The following is a 19,535-nucleotide window of genomic DNA, read 5'->3' as shown; positions in this document are numbered from 1 at the left end:
GGGCCAGTTTTCAAATTTACACCTGCCCTCAGCACTCCATTCATGAAATTAAGAATAATGCGGCCCCCCAGACAGTGCAATCAAGAATTCTATCATTGCCGTAGCAGTAATATTTTCGCGGCCACATTAGTTGAAATGATCTGCCACTTGGTCTAATTACTGCTGTCTGTTGCTGAAGGTGTTAGTAATAGACACGTACTGGAACAGGTTAAAGGCCGCTCTCGCATACTTATTTAGGGCTTTGAAGGTGCAATAGACTCGACTGACGTGCCAGTAACATAAACTAAAGACATATTGTGGAGAAAGGTGCATCACTATGTTGCCATTACGTGTCTATGCTAACACGCTTCAGGCACACAGGCAGCAATATAGACGATCATTTTCACTAATCATGTGGCCCAATATTACTTGCTCTGAGAATAAGTTCCAAACAGACTCTACTTCCTAAAACGCTGTGTACATGTCCATCTCCAGGAGTTGAATGACCCTGATCACAAGCTAGCGATCTCGGAATGGATTGTCAGGCTGAATGTTGGCCCCCCACACTTTTCACCTCACCAAATTGGCTCTTTTATGCTTAAAAGGTGGACATCCCATGCCCTTTAGAGGAATCATACAAGCTCAAGCATCCCTAGTTCTGTATCTGGTCCAAGATGCAAGTTCACTCTGTTCTGACAGTGGTCACTCCTCTCCTGGGCCCTGTGTGTTCAACATTTGCCCTACTGTAGACACATTATATACACAGGAGAGACCTGGCTTTTTAGAAAGTTTTTAGGACACTCTCCTGTCCATTTGAATGATTTAACATATTACCATTTAGTTATACAAAAAAACCTTCCATTTTGGGGTATTCAAAGCTCCATGTCCAATGGTTTTGTCCTGACTGTCTTTATGACTAACTAATATTACACATTCTACAGGAGCCCATTCAAATTTCTTGGCTCAATTAAACTCTACAACCTAGAGGGTGAATGGATCTCTCTCCATAAAATCTTTTCATATTCTGTGTGGTCAAGAATTGAAAGTGCTGTGGAATACTTGGGACACAAGTGATGTGAGGACCACTTGTGAACTGCGTTCAATAGCAGCAGTAAATTTTGGAGTATTGACAGCACCCAGTTATTTTATGTTCCTTTTCAAACACTTTTTATCAGATGTCACCCATAATTCAGGTTTGTCTGCAGACGCTTCTCTGAATCTTTGTGTCTCCTTCCAATGCATTATTATATAGTGTGGCAAAGTCATCTGTATCAACAAAACTCTTAGGCAAGCATTGATGAAATTCATATTTTAGTCTCAAGGTATCTCACCTCTTACACATCTTACTGTCAGCTCTACAACTGTTTAGATACTGCAGAGTATTTGCTAGAACAGCTTACTGGTGGGATGAAGATTCCAGCACCTTTTCCTTTGACCATACAGTGCGGTCTGTGGAGATCTTTTGTAATTCAGGTTACAGTCTTTCAGAGCGGTACCTTATCCTTTTTATTATGCAGACTTCAGTTCTTCAGGGTGACTGAGAAAAGAATACAGTGGCTGAGGAAATTATATTGTATAGTCTACTCAAAAGGGCAAATTTACTAAAGGGCGAAATGACTAACGCTGGCAAAAATTCGCCAGCGTGACGTCAAATTTTGGGGAACTTCGCCGATTTACTAAACGGTGTGCAGGCATAACTTCGCTTAGCAAGAGGCTGCGCTCGTTCGCACTCAATTTGCCAGACGAAGTTTGCGCTCTGGCGAAGGTAGTACTGCGCAAATTCACTAAGATGCGGATTTTATTTGAACTTTACCTCTTGCGCAACAACTTTCCTTTCCACCTCAGGACAAGGCGGAAAAGGCATCTTTTCCTTTTTCTAGGGATGATAGGCTGCAAAGAAGCATAACATTTTTTTGGGTAACAGGCTTCCCCCTTTACATTTCCTAACAGTATGGCACATAAACATATACTGGACTCATGTGTCGGCATTTTAACCAAAACTCTTATTTTTCTTCTTAGCTTGCCCTGGGCTTGTTAATGTATTTGCTGCAACATATACGACCCATTCAGCTTTAACTTCCGTAATGCAAATTAGCCATCGCTAGCGCAACTTTGCCGAATACCGCTAGCGCAAACTTCGCCATCGTTCGGTGCCTGGACGCAACTTCGCATGTTAGTGAATTAGCGTTACAAAAAGAATGCAGTGCAGTGTAGTGTCTGAAAGCACTATGGAATAAATTTGGGATCACCCTATTGCAGCATCCAAAGGTATTGGCATTCTTTTTGTATTGCATTAATTACTGGCGTGTGGCTTGGCCAGAGCCATTACCGAACACCCACAAACACTGAACTAAGTGAATTAGCGTTGTCTGAGTGAATTTTCACCGGGCGAAGTGTTGCGCTACCTGCGAAGCTGTCGCTGCGAATTTTCGCCGCTTAGTAAATTTGCCCCAAAGCGGTACTATGCACTGTAGGTCAATTAGAGTGGTAAATCTTTCATCTCTATCTCAGCACTTCCATTTTACCTGTAATTCTTACCATCTAACCAAAAAATATCAGGGACATGTTTGAAACACAAATACAAATGTAATGTTATAAAATGGGAGTCTATGGGATACAGCTTTTTTGTAATTCAGAGCTTAGTGGATAATGGATTTCCGGATAATGGATCTCATACCTGCTATTATAATAATTTATTATGGTTCCGCATAAGATTTTCCAGAGGTCGAGCTTCTTTGAAAGCAACTGTCTTTTGCTACTTATGAAATCTGTAATTTCTGCTCTAAGCTGAGTACCAACCAGTGCATATATGAAAGGGTTTATACAGGAGTTAGTATAAGCTATGCTGGTCATTAGAGGCATAACCTGTGCATCTGAGACATGAGTATAAGGTTGTGATTGTGCAGAGAGACCAGCAAAATAATCTGTGCTATAACCACTGGTGTCCATGTTATAAAAAAAACCAGAATAACAGTTATTATAATTCTGTACAGTCTGGAAGTATTCACTGACTCGGACTTTCTCACTTGCTGAGCAATAATTACATTGGAAAATAGTATGACAAACAATGGGATAAAGTAACCAACCACTAGAAAAGGAATATAACGCAGTTTGTTAAAAGTATGTTTCTACAATATCCACTTCGCATGCTGATTGGGGTGCAGGATTAGTATCTAGAGGTGCTCCAAGAAAGGATGGTGCAGTTACGTCTCTTTTGCCAAGTCTGTGTGTAGTTATTCTCTGTTTAACATAAACCAGTTTGCACTGCACATTTTCCGGATAAATAACTTCATCGCTTAAAAGAATATGGGAAGGCTGGACAGAGCTGTAATTACCCAAATCACTGTACAGGTTGCGTAACAAACACAGCGAGAGCTAAACTTATGGTGCCATATTGGTTTAGCTGTTGCCAAAACCCTGCCGATGGTTAGGGTAGTTATGATAAAAATACTTGCATACATATTACACGTAGATACATAATTATATATTTTACATAGGTATCGTCCGAATAGCCACTTGTCTGTAAATAAGGCAACACAATAAAGAGGCAAACAGAAGACAAAGACAATATCTGCCACAGCCAAGTTCAGGAACCAAATCTTGCAAACGTGTTTCTTCATGTGGAATCGGTAACCCAGATAACAGAGCATTGCCCACTAAGCCCAGGGCACAGGTGAGTACAGATAACACAAAACTGGTGTAACGGATCGGATCTGAGATTTCAGTTAAATTTGCTGGAAAATTTGGGCTGTCAATGCAAGGATTCTGTGGCATCAAGCCTTCAGGAAATGTTGTCCCTTCTGTCTGAAAATGTAGAAATTGACAGTTACAGGCGAAGCCCAAAATACTGGGTAGAAATAATACAATTTTTTTAAATATACATGAATGATTTATAGGGATGCACTGAATCCCTAATTTGGCATATGGCAAACTAGGATTTGGATCCAGTTCGGCCAGACAGACGGATTCAGACGAATCCAAATCCTGCTGAAAAGTGCTGAATCCCAAACGAATCCTGGATTCAGTGTGTCCCTAATGATTTCCAACCTGCAGACTCCCAATTTTTGTTAAGAGCTAGCCATCCTTAATGTATCCAATTTCACTCAGTCAAATGTGGGGGTTGCCTTCCCGAACTGCAGTAAATGTTAATACTACCAGAACACTGGGAGGTGGATTTTATCAAAAGTCGAATTTCGAATTCATGTCAATTTTTTTAAATTCGAATATACTCACAATTCGACTGGGGGTATTTAAGAAAAATTCAAATACCTAATTGTATTTAATTCAAAATTTTCTCCGGAAAAAAAAACCCTTGAATGACAGGAAGGTTATTAAAATCTCCCAATGGTTCAACAGACCTCTGGCATTGACTTGTAAATTAACTCTGCAGGTTTTAGATGTGGAATAATTGAATTAGGACTGATTCCATGGTCGAGGTGTCATAAATCTCACATTCAAATCTACATTCGAATATGGAGATTAAAATTCGAATGTGTGAATTTTTAAATTTGAAAATTCAAATTATTGACTATATGGCCCTTGATAAATCTGCCCCTAAGGGTTATGTTGATTGAGTTTACTGTATATGTATTTCAGTAGATTTAAACAATAGTGATCCAAATCAAGGGGAAAACTATTTCCATAAATCCCCCTAGAACCCATACCTGCATTACTTTTGGGATACCAAGAGGTGGTATTAATTGTTTTAATTAATTTGGAGGTACATTACTTTACCCAATAGCAATAAATGATAGAAGGTGCCAAAAGCTTTACAGCTGAAAGGGACAGTTGTGATCTATTTTGCAATGCATTGTGCTCCTTCTGGGTAGGGTCATAAAATCTTGTTGGATATCTCATAGTACATAGATAGCTCATAGTACAAGTGATCCAGGGACTAGTCCGGATGCCATTTTGGAGTCAGGAAGGAATTTTATCCCCCTCTGAGGCACATTGGAGAGACTTCAAATGGGTTTTTTTTTTTTTGCCTTCCTCTAGATCAACTAGCAATTAGGCAGGTTAAAATAGAGTTAAAAGGTTGAACTTGATGGACGTGTGTCTTTTTTCAACCTGACTTAATATGTTACTATGTATGTATATAAATTATAATATATTGTAATATAAGGCTCCATGAAAGCTCATTAAAATGATTTTGTTACAGTTCTTTAACTGTTATCCAGAATTCTAGGGGCCTGGGGTTTTCTAGGTAAGGGGCCTTTCTGCAATTTGGATCTCCATATCTTAAGTCTACTTGAAAATCATTGAAACATTAATTAAAACCAGCAGGATTGTGTGGCCTCCAATAAGGATTAATGATTTATTATTTATAGAGAAAAGGAAATCATTTTTATAGAAAGGGAATTATTTGATTCTATGGGATATGGCCTTCCCATAATTTGTAGCTTTCTGGATATTGGGATTCCAGATAATTGATCCCATACCTGTAGTGTATGATGCAACTACAATCATTGGCAAAGTTCCTCAGATCAGTCTTAAAGGAGAACTAAAGCTTAACTAAAGAGGTATGCCAGAAATGTTGTACATTATGTTTTGGGTTTTTATTCCAGTCCAAGGCAACCACAGCCCTATAGCAGTAAAGATCTGTGTCTCTAAAGATGCCCCAGTAGCTCCCTGTCTTCTTTTCTGCTCTGTGCAGTTATAGAGCTTAGGGAATGACTCAAAATATATATACACATTAAATACAAATGTTTGCAATATAAAGGTGATCAGAAACCAGTGCAACTAGCATTTGAATTTAATAATCAGCCCTGTAGCATCAGCTTATATTACAGGCCAACCTCATTTTCTGCTGATAATTTGCAACAACCCCTAGGCTTCGGGATGGACCCTGTCCACCCCGAAACATTGCTCCGCACTCCGCAATAAACAATTGAAGTGTTTCAGCAGACCTATGTGCCATTGGTTTTTCTATTAGACTACTACTAGGAGGTGGTCAACCTCCACCTGTGTGTACCAGACTTCTCTGTACCGCCTATTGGATTAGGAGGTGTGAGGTCCTACACCATTTGTATTCAGTATATAAAATATGCAATTTTTATCCATATTAATTTTTAGGGTTTAGTTCTCCTTTAACATAGTGGGCTACCTTTTAATTCTATATATTCATTTAAATTTTTTCATGCTTATTTTTTACATTCTGGTATGTGTTAATACATGCACTTACCAGTTTGTTCATTATTCAGTTGGAGAATAAGTCCTATTACTCCTCCAGTCCAAAGCTGTGGGTGCCCAGTAGTGACTAGTGTGGCTCCTTTGCCTCCTCTGACAAGCTTTTCTTTATAGGCACTCAAGAGAGTTTACGTGTAATAAGGAAGATCAACTTGAAGATCCGAGCACTGTTTTCATCCAAGGGAAGAAGGAACTGAGAATGGATGCCTAGAGGTATGATAAATAGTATATCAATAATATTATTGTATAAAAACCCCAAACATAATGTTAATTCTGTTGTGTGAACTGTGTTCTGTTGCTTTGGTGTTTGTTCAAAAGCCCTAGGCAACTAGTATTTACTTTGTTTAAAAAATACTAAATTTCAAACTAGGCAACTACATGGTTACATAGTTTGGAAAAAAACAGGGTTCCCCAGGGGTACTATAAAGAACCAAAAAGTGGGCAATGGCCAACACTTACAGCATCTTGTTTTTGTCATACACCCTCTTACAAGAACACAGTATACTGTGTTTACATTAGCTCAATCAATTAGAGCAAAAGGTTCATTTCCCCAGATGCTCAAGCATTCAGGCACTACTTTTTATAGAAACCTATATTTTTTCTATCATTAAAAAAGACAATTTACATCAGGAAAGAGGCTCGCCAATGGCAAATCATTTTCCTGCATTCACCAGGATACTTAAAGCTTCCACTCATACCAAAATTATTATCTCCAACAACAATTTAGTTGGATGTCTGTACCTGAAGAATGCAGAATGACTGATGTAGATTCCCCTTTCTGCACTGGAAAATGTATGCTGCTGGGCATTCTTGTAATCGCTGCTGCTGCCTTCTCTTCTGCTGCTGTTATTGTGGTTGGAAGAGCTGAAGCATCCAATGTGGTCACTCCACTTACTCCAAATGGAATAACAGAATGGCAGGAGAGAACGTGGCAGAGAGGAGCTCCACAGGGATGCCAGGCATGGGAAGTGCATAACAGAGCACTGATGACCAAATAACTGTAAATGAATTGGTCACTTCTATTAAAAATCTTGCAGTTAAGGCTAGTTAAATGGCTTGGGAGGGGAGGGTGTTTTTGGAATCCCGATGGAGTTTGCCAAAGTTCTTACACTGATTCCTTTCAAAGAGACAGATCATATATTTTAATTAAGTAGTTTATCTTAAATACATGAAGAATAATCAAGGCCTTGAGTAAATCACAGATGAAGTCAATTTTCAGAATGACCACAGGACAAATTTGCTGTATCTGACTGCACACCACGAGTATCTTATTAAAATCAATAGACATGGGGCACGGGAGTGGATCTGCTTCTCTCAGCCTGAAAAAAATATGCAGGCTGTGAGCAGCAAAGCCTACACTCTATCTGCCATTGCTCTAATAATATCCCACACCTGAGTCAGCATCTTGTTAACGCATGAATCCATAGGCCAACAGGAACTGTTTGCAACTCTACATAAATTATTTAACTCAATGTTGGGAAAACCACCTGATTAATTAATTGATAGAGCACATTGTGAGCTCAGACCAAGGGATCCCAATTCAGATATCCCTCGTGATATAATCTTCCGTATCCACTTTTACAATGTGAAAGAGGCCCTGATGTTGAAAGCCAGAGACTCAAGAGTAATTCACTTTGAATTTATGCAACTAAAGTTTTTCCAAGATCTATCAAGGAACACATTAAGACAACGACGCGCACTAAACCCAATTCTGGATTTGCTGAAGGAACACTCTATCAAATACAGACGGGGATTCCCCTTTGCATTGATTGTGATAAGGCAGGGAAAATCTATTCTCATAAGGACCCACAAGGATATACCACATTTTCTGAAGGCCCTAAATCTCCCTCCGGTTGCAATAGAAAACTGGGAAATGATGACTTGGGAACGACCACAGCCTAAACCAGGCAGAAACGCCACATTAACAAGCACTCGACACTCAAACGATGCTAAACTAACTAGCGGTCATAACTCTCCTCCTAAAAGACGGATTATAGAGACCTGAACTGATACCCTGATACGGCATCCTAAGGAGTTTTAGGAAAAGGTTATCATAAATATTGGTTTATGTCCTAATATTAATATAAGGTTCACCCATCACACTAACCTTTTATCTTACAGGGAAACGGAAGTCTTATGAAGGTTAATATGTTGGCTCTAATAGAAAAGAGCTAGTTTAAACCCAGTTCTGTTTCAACCTATGCCCCCACATAGGTATTTGCTCAGTGGGCAGGACGGCCCAGCAGAAAGTTATGTTTGTTTATTTTGTAGAAATGTCTTACTTAAACAGAAGTTCTTACCCAAAGGGTTACAGTTCTTAAAGATACTGTTTGCATTGTTTTTATATGTACTTTACACATTTCGTTCACTAGGCCACTCACTACAAAGATCAAGCACATATGTATTGATCATGGCTAATTGTACTATATGCTCCTATAATGTCCAGGGATTTAACACACCAAACAAAAGATCTCAGTTATTAAATGGGTTACACAAGCAAAAAGTAATGATAGCATTTTTCAAGAAACACATTTTAGAGGAATAGGCCACAAATGTCAAATAAATATTATAAAAATTGGTTGTTTAGCGATAATCTTGAAAGTAAAAGCAAAGGTGCGGCAATCGCATTCCATCATCAACTCCCGTGTAGATTACTGGACTCCATGATAGACCCACTTGGCAGATTTGTCTTTGCCAAAATAGAAATTCACAACCATAAGATAACATTGGCAAATTGTTATGCCCCAAACACAAAACAATCTCTGTTCCTAGATAAAGTACTGACAAAGCTGGAAGAATTTTCTGAAGGCCCTCTCACTCTTGGCGGTGATCTTAATGTAGTGATTGAGCCATTAATAGATTCTTCCACAGGGAGGTCAAGTCTACCATATAAAACCATACAAAATATTAAATCTCTGTTGCACTCTAATCAATTGATGGATTCTTGGCAGATTAACCATCCAAGAGATAAAGATTTTACTTATATCTCACAGGTACATCAACAATATAGCAGGATAGACTATCTGTTTATTTCGCATTTTATACTAAATTGGGTGCGGCGATGTGATATTGGAATGCAGTTGCTATCAGACCATGCTCCAGTACGCTTACAGCTCTCAATACCTTTTATTAATAAAAGAGACTTGACATGGAATTGAATGTTTTATTACTTCAAGATGCTGACTGTCTGCAGGATGTTAAAAATATTACACAAACATTCACTGAAACACATAGAGATGTTACAACACATTCTTCCATAAAATGGGAGGCTCTGAAGGTAGTACTCAGGGGAGTATTGATAAAACATGGCACTAGGATCAAAAAGACGTGGGCGGAATATCTGGCGGGCTTATTTCGCAAAGCAACGGAACTAGAGCAAGCTCACACAAATTCTCTAACAGATACCATTATGCAAGAACTTACTGCTACTAGGGAACTAATTAAAGCAGAACTGAATAAAAGATCGATGTATGCACTATAAAAATGTAAAAGCATGTTCTATGAGCACAGTAATAAGCCCCGCAGATTTCTTGCAAGAGCCATAAAACAAAAACAAATAAATTCCTTCATACAGGCAATGAAAACTAAACAAGATAAGATAGTGTATACGACACAACAGATTGCAGTTGCCTTACAGAAATACTACACTGAATTATACAATTTTAAAACCCCCCACAATAGAAATAGAGATAAACATGTACACAAAATTAAGCAGTATATATTGTGCACAGCGCTGCCTACATTAAATCCTGAAGTAATTTAAAGTCTAGAAAACCCTATAACAGCACAAGAACTAATACTTGCTATCAAAAACACACCAAGCGGAAAAGCACAAGGGCCAGACGGCTTCTCAGCACCATTTTATAAATCTCTAAAAAGGAATTGGTGGATCATATGCTAAAAGCCTTTAATGACCTAGCCCTGATTCCTAAACAGGTACCCTCCACATTGGAAGCGCATATAACACTAATTCCAAAACCTGGAAATGACCCCCTGGCATGCCCCAGCTATAGATCCATATCCTGACCTTATTGATCAAGATCAGGTGGGCTTTATCCCACATAGGGAAGCTAAAGACAACACCCTGAAGACCCTGACATTAATAAATTACGCCCAAAAGAATGGGATCCCCATGCTGGCCCTGTCGACAGATGCTGAAAAGGAATTCGACAGGGTCAGCTGGGATTTTTTACATGAAACCCTTAAGCAAAGGGGTCACAGAATGGAAGTCATGCAACACAGTTCCATTTAGGGTGGTAGCATGTATGGCTCGTATGCCCAAGCCAGGACAGTGATGGATCCGCCCCATGCAACACTAATTGGGCTGGAGCAGTACTCAATGTGAAGGTGGGAAAAAAACCAAAAAAAAAACCTGGTGCAGAACAGTACAGACCCCTTAGAGTTATCAAACTGAAACATATATGAAAGAACTTACATACTACACATGGCTACAGAATGAGATGGGACTGCCACGGTTGTTGCCAGCGTTGCGAGATTTTCACGGACGTGCACCTCTGGCATCCAGCCATTGGGTGAGCTCTTGTGGCGTAGTAAAAAAATGTGTGCGCCCATCTGCTTGAACCCGCAGTTTCGCTGGGTATAACATGACGTAGGTAAGCCCTTCTGTGCGTAGGCGATTTTTCCCGCTTTGGAAGCCTGCCGTTTGCTTCTGGACCTCCATGGAGTAGTCAGCGTAGATTGAAATAGTTGAAGCAAGGTGCTTTAAAGGACCCTGTCCTCTGGCCAGCGTTAGGATCTCGTCCCTGTCACGTGCGTTTAGCAATTTTGCGATTAACGGCCTTGGAGGGGCTCCTGGGGGGGACTGCCTGGTTGGGACCCGATGTGCACGTTCGATGGCAAAGTTAGTGGATAGCTGCGCTGCCCCAAACGTATCCTTCAGCCAGGATTCTAGGAAGGCCTCAGGCGCAATTTGCCATCTCAGCAAACCCGACAAACCTGAGGTTGCTGCGCCGCAACCGTTGGCAGTCTTCCAGCAGCCTTTTCACTGCCACACGGTATTGGTCAGGGATCTCTCTGCAGGAGACCTCCAGGTCGCTTACCCGGGTTTCCACAGCAGTCGTCCTCTCGCGCAGCTTTTGCATGTCCTGCTTTATTATGGACAGGTCTATCCGAATCTCCTCTGTCCTCGCATTTATAAGGGTAGTGCATGCAGTGTTTGCTGCTTTGATTTCAGACATCATGTCTCTTAAAGTCGGTTCATCATAAAAGCCTCCGGAGCTTGGGCCTTGTCGGGAATTGACTCCTCGCCATCACTGTCTGTCTCATGTACAGGATCATTGCGCCTCCCTTGTCTGGCCTTATCTCCGCCATTTTGTGAGGAGTCCCTCGCATATTTCTCCAAGCGTACCGCCGCCTCCGAGGATCGTTTGTTTGCCCGATTTTGGCCCATGAGCTCTCTTTGTGGTAGCGCTAGCCGATCCCCTCGTTCCAGCTCCGTTTCGCACCGGTGGTAGCAGGGTTTTTAGGGTTTAAAGCAGGGTTTGGTGCGGAGCTCCGTTAACTGCGTGCGTTCACATCAGCGGTCAGACCACACACCCCCTTGAACCCATTGTTGCTGTACAGTTTCTAGCTATGTATCATCCACAATTACCACAGGCATAGCAGTTCCTTCTGTGGAGAGACTGGATGAAACTCTGGGCCTTCCTGTGTTAAATCTCCTTAAAGGGATTCTGTCATGATTTTTATGATGTCGTTTTTATTTTCAAATTACACTGTTTACTTCTAGCAAATAATTCACTCTACAATATAGAATTTAATTCCTGAACCAGCAAGTGTATTTTTTTTAGTTGTAGTATTGGTGTGTAGGCGCCATCTGAGGTCATTTTGCCTGGTCATGTGCTTTCAGAAAGAGCCAGCACTTTGAGATGGATCTGCTTTCTGGCAGGCTGTTGTTTCTCCTACTCAATGTAACTGAATGTGTCACAGTGGGACCTGGATTTTACTATTGAGTGCTGTTCTTGGTTCTACCAGGCAGCTGTTATCTTGTGTTAGGGAGCTGCTACAGTATCTGTTTACATTCCAATTGTTCTGTTGTTAGGCTGCTGGGGGGGGAGGGTGATATCACTCAACACATCACACAACTTATAGTGCAGAAGTAAAGAGTGACTGAAGTTTATTAGAGCTCAAGTCACATGACTGGGGGCAACTGGGAAACTGACAATATGTCTAGCCCCATGTCAGATTTTAAAATTAAATATAAAAAAATGTGTTTGCTCTTTTGATAAATGGATTTCAGTGCAGAATTCTGCAGGAGCAGCACTATTAACTGATGACTAAAACAGTTATGACAATCTCTCACCACAGATTCTACTCTTTTAAAAAAATGTATTACTTCCCTCTACATGTTGACTGGGCCTACAGTTAACCCAAAATAGCTGATCAATTTCAGGAAGGGACTATTAAAGTGGACCTGTCACCCAGCCACAAAAATCTGTATAATAAAAGTCCTTTTCAAATTAAACATAAAGTCCAATTTCTATTTTTATTAAAACATTCATAGCTGTTGTAAGCTCATATAAAAATCTCAGCTGTCAATCAAATATTGTCTGCCCCTCCTCTATGCCCTGGGCATAGAGGCGGGGCAGACAATTACTTTCATTTTCCATTCAGCACTTCCTAGATGTCACTGCCCTCCCCACATTCCACTGTTCTCTTCACCATTTAATTGCATAGCCATGGCATGGGGATAAACATTAGGTCCCCCATTCTGGTGCACAAACAAGATTCTGAGATAATGCAAGGCTTACCTTAAAGGGATACTGTCATGGGAAAAAAATCTGCACTGAAATCCATTTCTCAAAAGAGCAGACAGATTTTTTTATATTCAATTTTAAAATCTGACATGGGGCTAGACATATTGTCAATTTCCCAGCTGTCCCAAGTCATGTGACTTGTGCTCTGATAAACTTCAATCACTCTTTACTGCTGTACTGCAAGTTGGAGTGATATCACCCCTCCCTTTCCCCCCCCAGCAGCCAAACAAAAGAACAATGAGAAGGTAACCAGATAACAGCTCCCTAACACAAGATAACAGCTGCCTGGCAGATCTAAGAACAACACTCAATAGCAAAAATCCATGTCTCACTGAGACACATTCAGTTACATTGAGAAGGAAAAACAGCAGCCTGCCAGAAAGCATTTCTCTCCTAAAGTGCAGGCACAAGTCACATGACCAGGGGCAGCTGGGAAATTGACAAAATGTCTAGCCCCATGTCAGATTTCAAAATTGAATTTAAAAAAATCTGTTTGCTCTTTTGAGAAATGGATTTCAGTGCAGAATTCTGCTGGAGTAGCACTATTAACTGGTATACATGTTTTCTGATGACAGTATCCCTTTAAAAACAGTGTCCACAAAATGGCTCCTGCCTGCTTGCTATCATATTGAATTCCCAGAAACGAGATTCAAATAATTTATACAGTGTAATTAAAGTTAATTTTGCTTGACTAATGTGATAAAATAGGATTTTGAATAATTTTTTTTGGTGACGGGTCCCCTTTAAAGGAGTGCAGATTTTAACATGTTGTCTTCAAGGTCTGCCCTTGCTGGTCTTTGCACAGTGCAGCTGTATAATCCATAGAGGTGTTCTGAAAAGGCCTTCAGTGGCTCCTCTCTCCTTTGCTTGCAGGTAACAAAAGCTGAGTGGGCAAAGTTTAAATCCCAACCTAAAATATCTAAAATAGCATCTAATAGACTTTGCAATGATGATATGTCCTATAACAGAACAGAACTAGGGATACTGGCTTATATGCCATGAATTAAACTGCTAACAATGACATTAAAAAGTTCATGTTTTGTTTTTTCTAAACATTTTGTATTATGCCCCAAAGCAGAAAAAAATTAGTCATCTAAAAGTCAGTGGCAGAGGTCCCATTAACCATTTGATATTTTTTGCCTGTTATGGTTTCGTGTTTGATGCTGGTTTTTGCTTGAAAACTAGATAAATTTGAGTTTTCTTAAGCCTTTAAACTTGAAAAATTTTAGGTATTCATAAAAACAAAAGTTTTTTTTTTAATCTGATTCTAGTTTAGTTATTACTAAATTAGCCAAATTCATGAATGGGAGTTAGGTCAAGTTTGTTTCTGGTAAAATAGGAGAAAAAAAGCAAGTGTTAGTAAATAACCCCCTATATATATCACTGTCCTCAAGATCATTATGAACCTTCTGGAAAGTCCAAGTTCCTGCTCAGAATAGTTGGATCCCTATTGAACAGTGATGTCTCTACCCTTCTCACCATTTGTCCCAATCTTTATATTCCTTGGCACAAAAATTCACCATGCAGTAGGTCTCTTCCGACTTTTGTTTTTGATTTGCCTCACCAACATAACCCTTGGACTGGGGGTTTCATGGGGTATGACCACTGTATAAAATTTTGACCTAATTGAGTAACAGATGTTGACTTTAACTGGATTCATGCCCATTGCCTGAAGGTAGAACTGCACACCAACAGTATATACACGGTATATATCAGTCTTTCTATGCACTGCTATTGGAGCCATAGGTGCAGCACTTTTTGCATTATCATTCATGTCACATAAACTGTGTTCTACAGATTCCAAGTTACCTGTGATAGGATTTTCTGGCACATTAAAAACTGCACCAACTGCATCATCCTTTCTCCTCAAATGTGCTTTTAAGCTTTGGATCTCAGTTTCACACTTGGAATGATCAACTCTTGGTTGGTTAAGTGATGCAACAAGACAACAAATAGCTCCCTCTACATCTTTTGATCACCCAAAAAAATTCACAATTTTCACTCTTTAAGGTAGTTATACACATGGCTAAGGCAGTACTTGCCGTACTTTAAGTGCTTTGTAATGATCTTTCAGATCTTCTCATTTTTCCTCCAATGCCTTATTCTGATCTTTGAGAATTTTATAGTTCTCTGCAATCCAACAGGTAGAAAATAACAAAGCTCTCCTACCCTTCTTGTTTGGTAAGACCTTTTCTTTAATTGTATTTCTTACAAAATGTTTGACCTGCTACCACTGCATCTATACCTTGCATACACTTAAACAGAATCCGAGTGTTTTCACCATTGCAATCTTTTTTGTTAATCCCTTCCATGTCTACTACTAAACAATGTATGTTCTATGTAAATATTTGTATTGTTAGTAATCTCAATGCCACCCAAATATCTGTCTCCTGCCTGGCTGAGCCAGTTATGTAATATTATGAAAATAAAGACTGTTCTGCAGTTTATTGTGGTGAAGAGATCACCAAAAAAATTTAAAAATGATTTTATAATGATTGGAAAATATTTACATACACAAAATAAAAGATCTAACTACAATAAGCATATAAACACCAATACACCAAATACACACTAGAAAGACACACTAAAATAACACACAATATAGCCCAACCACCTAATTCTTACCCATCAATTATGGACATCTCCTAGATGAATTACACACCCCAAGTATACGTTTCCTTAGTTTAGTTGCGTGTCTGGTCCAAGATGCAAGGTTTCCAGTTAGTTATAAGAAGTTATCCATTCACCTGTAACAGGACTGAGCAGTGGCGTAACTAGACCCCTAAGGGCCCCGGTACAGAAATTTACAACTGGGCCCCCCCTAAAGGGATTGCTCACCTATGAGTTAACTTTTAGTATGATATAGAGAGTGATATTCTGAGACAATTTGCAATTGGTTTTCATTTTATTTTATTTGTGGTTTTTGAGTTATTTAGCTTTTTATTCAGCAGCTCTCCAGTTTGCAATTTCAGCAGCCTGGTTACTAGAGACCAAATTCCCCTAGCAACCATGCAGCGATTTGAATAAGAGACTGGAATATGAAAAGGAGAGGCCTGAGTACACAAATGAGTCATTAAAAAGTAGCAACAACAGTTAATGAAAAAGTTACATGTAAAAAGGACATGTAAAATTGAGGTTTCACTGTTATATAATGGATAATGTACCCCCTACTGTAAATGATAAGAATATTAGAAGTCACTGAGGGGTTCTGTGACCATTGTGCTTAGTACAGGGAATACCTATGCTGCCATAGTTTTATGGGATCTCTCTGTACAGACTATGAGCAAACTTAGGGGCTGTTCCTGTCGAATTTAGACCAAGGCACAACATCTCATCTTAGAAAAATCATTCTGAGAAAAAAGTCACTGATGCAATTTTATTTATACCTCCCAAAAAATTTAGAAGAATGATCATAATTGCAATTCCATGTATAATACCCCAGAACTAAAAGCAGGATAAACACAGAACTCATAGTAAGGTGGCACAGTGACAGATTCAAAGATAATACCCCCTGAACACAGTTATTTTTTGTACAATAACCTCAAAAAATATATAAAAATACATATTATAACATATCTAAGCTGAAGTTCTTACCAGTAGTAGTTCTCCTAGCACTGACAGGTTGGGTGGGGGAGTGGGATTTTAGGAAAGTAACAACAGCCAACAAGTTTCTCCAGAGCGTAGGGCAAAGAAAATTCTTTCCTGCCCCTCCTGATAAGGACTCAACGTGTGTGGGGGGGAATGTAAATCACTGACAGCGAGCTTTTAATTTGATCGCTGCAGCTCTTCTATTCTTCCGATATTCGTCCTGCTGCTGCTTACCCTTGCCTGATGGCAGCTGAGTCTGAAGACAGGAAGATCCCATTCACAAGCAGAAGGGGGGGGCGGGGGTGCGTCACACTAAAGAAACTAATCAGAACGGAGCCAGCAGATCTGTCAAGTATGCAAGTGATCATTGGTGGGGAGGAAGTAATAGTGAGTCCTAGATCCTCTTGCCAAGCAGGACTGAGGGCCCCCCACAGGTGCAGGGCCCAATTGGTCCAATCGGCCTAAGGTTGGGGCACTTGGGCACACTGTGTGCAGAGACATTGGTGGAGGAGGAACGACAGGACTTTGTGGTTCCTTCCATCGCAGGGCCTGATTGGATGCAATGTGCCCGTGCCACTAGTGATGTGTCATTCATTTCCTGCGACGCGACGGGGTTCGGGCCATGGTGCAACTGCACCCTATGCGCCCCTGATAGTTCCGCCACTGCGTAAGAGGTAACGTTTACTAAAAGCCACATCTTAGTGAATTTGCGTAGTTACGTCCCATCGCCGGAGCGCAACTTTGCCAGGTGTAAGGGAGCGAATTACCGCTAGAGTCTATCTCCTTCGCTAGCGAAGTTACACCTGCGCCAGTTAGTAAATCGACGAAGTAACAAAATTACGTCACGCTGGCGAATTTTCGCTAACGTTAGTCACTTTGCCCTTTAGTAAATCTGCCCCTAAGTTTGCCCAGGAGTAGTAACCCATAGCAACCAATAAGATGTTTGCCTTTAAACTGGTGGCTAGTAAATGTTACCTGCTGATTGGCTGATATGATTTATTACTCCAGTCCGGGGCAAACTTAGTGCCTTTCACTTCATAACCCCCAAACTATTTTATTTATTAACAACCCTTCTTCTCCCAACAAATCTAAATAGGATTTATTTTATGTATGTAAGAAGATATACAGCTTGCATATAAATAGAGGCTAATACAAGATGTAACAAGAGCCTATTTGCCCACTAAAACATGCAGTCTACATGGAGAATAGGTGTGAGTTTAGGAATATCTGATGGCTGGTAGGAAATATCTTATTTTACAGATGAGGGGATCGACTGGGTGATGACCAGCAGACGGAAAATTGAGGAAATATCTCATGGGGCATTTGTAATATTTTAATAGGGCTACTTGTGTACTGTACATTAAAACAATATAAAAAAACAGACAGGGATTAATACAATAATTGATTACTGTTGAGACAAGAGGAAGAAAGTGGTTGAAGCAGTACCACCAATAGTGCTCCAAGTGGAGCTGGTCCTTAGATTTAGTTCTAAAGAGACTAAAGGTTGTTTTTTTCCTCAGGGAATTCAGGGCTTTAATAATAATAAAGCTTGCTCAAGAAACAGCTCAAAATGTGACCTATTATCCGGAATGCTTTGTACTTGGGGTTTTCCAGATAATGGATCTTCATACCTTAAATCTATTAGAAAGTCGTGTAAGCATTAAATAACCACAATAGGCTGATTTTGCTTCCAGTAAGGAAGAATTATATCTTTCCATAATTCATAGATTTCTGGATAACAGGTTTCTGGATAACGGATCCCATACTTGTACAAAGTTTATAACATAGTAGGGAAAGAGAGCTATACTTTCACAGAAAAGTCGGTGCTCTCTCTTTTTTTTTGTTTTTAAGAAATATTACTTTAATTATGCTTTCGCTGTTGATTTTGCATCTTTCCTGCTTCCAATTTAAAAATGCCATCTTGCCTACATAATACTATGGCAAATTTTCAAGGTGAACAAAGAATTCACTGGCACACAATGCAGTTGCAAGCAGGGACAGGCCCTTGCGTGTTTATTGCAGTTGTGCAATGTTTCGAGGTAATAAGCCTAATTAGTGCAATTAGTTACAAAAAACTCTTTGCTAGCAGGAGTCTTTTGGAATCCTTTAGGGCTCTTAGGGCTCTTACACACGGCCGTTCCGACCTGCGCTCCCCTGCGTTCCGTTTTTTGGCGTTCAGCCGCAGGGGAGCGCAGGAATAGACGCAAGTCATTATTTGAAATGGGCCTGTACTCACTCAGGCGCGTGTAGGCGCCGAACGCAGGTTCAGACGCAACATGCTGCATTTTTCCTGCGTTCGGCGCCTACACGTGCCTTAGTGAGTACAGGCCCATTTCAAATAATGACTTGCGTCTATTCCTGCGCTCCCCTGCGGCTGAACGCCAAAAAACGGAACGCAGGGGAGCGCAGGTCGGAACGGCCGTGTGTAAGAGCCCTTACAGACGGCCGTATTTGCCTGCGCTCCCCTGCATTGCACTTTCTTCTGTTTGGTCACACTGGAGCGCAGGAGTAGACAAAGTCAATTATTTTGAAGGGGGCTGTACTCACACAGAGGTATGTAAGCGCCAAACATGCGTCTGTGTGAGTACAGCCCCCTTCAAAATAATTGACTGTGTCTACTCCTGTGCTCCCCTGTGACTGAACAGAAGAAAGCGCAATGCAGGAGAGCGCAGGCAAAAACGGCCGTGTGTAATAGCCCTTAAATAGTCCAAATATAGGCAAGCATTCTTTTGTTGCCAGAAGTGATGAGCGAATTTGAAAAAAATCATGTAAAAAATCGTGAAAATTCGAACATTTTCACAAAAAAAATCATCGAATTCGGAAATTGACGGCGGCGTAACACGGAAATTCGCAGCGAATTTGTGCCAGTCGAATTTATTCACCCGTCACTAGTTGCCAGGTCTAGTTTTCAAAACCAGCCAAGGTCAGCTACAAAACCAGGACAAAGCTAGCCAAGAGGCACTTTAAAAGTAGCCCAAAATAACATAACGTGCAGTGAAAAAAAGTCTA

The 19,535-nt window shown here is 40.3% G+C and overlaps 1 pseudogene; it reads right to left on the bottom strand.

Annotated features, from left to right (window-relative positions):
- Positions 1-3,093: 3,093 nt before the first annotated feature.
- Positions 3,094-16,678, bottom strand: LOC121397949 (annotated as a pseudogene).
- Between the last annotated feature and the right edge of the window lie 2,857 nt (positions 16,679-19,535).

The sequence above is a fragment of the Xenopus laevis genome, chromosome 9_10L (genome assembly GCF_017654675.1).
Source record: "Xenopus laevis strain J_2021 chromosome 9_10L, Xenopus_laevis_v10.1, whole genome shotgun sequence".
NCBI classification, from domain to species: domain Eukaryota; kingdom Metazoa; phylum Chordata; class Amphibia; order Anura; family Pipidae; genus Xenopus; species Xenopus laevis.
This window is presented reverse-complemented; position numbering and strand designations above follow the sequence as displayed.